The sequence below is a fragment of the Zerene cesonia genome, unplaced genomic scaffold (genome assembly GCF_012273895.1).
Source record: "Zerene cesonia ecotype Mississippi unplaced genomic scaffold, Zerene_cesonia_1.1 Zces_u005, whole genome shotgun sequence".
NCBI classification, from domain to species: Eukaryota; Metazoa; Arthropoda; class Insecta; order Lepidoptera; family Pieridae; genus Zerene; species Zerene cesonia.
Genome location: NW_024045135.1, coordinates 303,828 through 305,636, shown reverse-complemented (window position 1 = coordinate 305,636; position 1,809 = coordinate 303,828). Strand labels below are relative to the sequence as shown.

At 35.6% G+C, this 1,809-nt stretch overlaps 1 protein-coding gene across 1 annotated transcript in view; it reads left to right on the top strand.

Moving 5' to 3' along the window:
• The first annotated feature begins 1,098 nt into the window (after positions 1–1,098).
• LOC119838765 (arginine kinase) overlaps positions 1,099–1,809 on the top strand; it is a 5,791-nt gene continuing 5,080 nt past the window's right edge. Inside the window, exon 1 of the mRNA XM_038364868.1 lies at positions 1,099–1,161. The gene's annotated coding sequence lies outside the window, so the exon portion shown is untranslated. The remainder of the gene's footprint in view (positions 1,162–1,809) is intronic.

Genomic DNA, 1,809 nt, shown 5'->3' with positions numbered 1-1,809 from the left:
CCCAAGCTACAATAGTCTATACTGTTTATAGGTCAGGAACGCAAGGTCAAAGACGTTCCATTCAAAGGATTATTATATAAACCACCACACACAAAAATTGCAAATTAATAGACTTTGGGATTTTGAGTACCTAACTTATTTAATTGGTATAGCCATGGTGCAACTTTCAAATCTTGGAAATTTTAATAATGAAGCTTCAATATTATGATATAATGCAAATAGAGATGTACACTAATAATTGGATACAAATACAATGAACTAATGTTTGACTTGTTCTTATAGCTAAGTATAAATTGTTAATTGTTAAAAAATTATACCGAAAAACATATACGGATATCAAAACGGTATTTAATAAAATGTCATAAACTTCAAGTAAGAAATGGTATTAACATTCATCACCCATTCATATTAACATTCATCACCCATTCATATGCAAAAATATATTAATAAATAATTTTTAATGTTTGTTGATCCATTAAGTGTGGACTATTAAGTCTATTAATTATTAAAGACACATCGACATTATCACAGCCAATTTTTTGATACGACAATCGTTTTGGAATCTCTCCAATCGTAAAGTGTAAACATTGCTCTAATTTCGTACCATGAGATTTTATTAGATTTAAGCTTCCCAAGTAGATAAATAATGTCAATATTAATAAAATAATATATCCAGACGACATGACACGATAAATACAAAAAAAATGTTTCAAAGTAACATTATACGATACTGAACACTTTTTATAAGTTCGTTATGCTAAAATGTTGGGAAGTGACAACGAAGCTTATGTTAAATTAATAAATAAAAGTTTTCCGTACTAGCAAACTTTCTGAAGTCTAGGCGCAATTTGAAAAATACTTGTAAATAAAATAAGCTATCAAAACTTATTGGTACTGGTGGAAAAATGCTAAAAATTAATAGTGATATCTTAGTAGCTTTTAGTCCGATCGTCTCATTTATATGACAATTATCAGGGATCGAACAACGATTAATAAAGTAAGTCTGCAGTAAGCAGTCATTGTGCATCTCAGCAAGGCCAAGGCCACCAGCGGCAGGGCTGCGGTGCGGGCAGCGGGAGGCAATAGGCTTAACGTTCAGCGCACTGCCGTACCAACCATTCTACACCTCGCAGTCGACTCTGACGGTTGTACTAGTGCAAGGTAAGCGGTAGACAATTTTTAATTTATCCTACCGCCTCTCAATCCCAGGTACGACTGCATCGCCTTAAAGATTTCGATATCAATAATTGAGTGACAACTTAATTCGATTTAAAATGTGCATCGATAACTTCAAGTGTACTGAATCTGATAAGGTGATAATATCACGTTTCGAAAAGTTCGTGTTACATTCAAATATACCGCGCTAAGGTAACTAGTGCCATCGAAGAGCGGTAGGTTTCCCTCCGAAAAGTTTTGAAGCGGTTCCCGAAGGGCGGGAAGCGTGATCCGCGTGCGTGCGTGCCGGGAATCGATCGGGCCACCCCTCGCCCTCGCCGCTCCCTACACAGACACATTCATTTGGACAAAATATCATTCCATCATTGCATTTAGATTCCTGCGTTAATTTTGTTTATTTGCTGTAGTTTTTAGTGATTTAGTGCATGTTTTAGTCACTAGTTTTATCATATAAAAAATTGTGAAAATGGGTGGCTGTGCAACGAAAGAAAATAAAGAAAACAAACCGGCAGATGAATCCGATGGGTGCGTATGTCCGGCCGGCATTCATTTTCTATGCCGGCTGACTCAAAAGTGATATTATGTTAACCATTTTATCTTCTAGCTAGCGCATATAATTCTCATAGAACGATC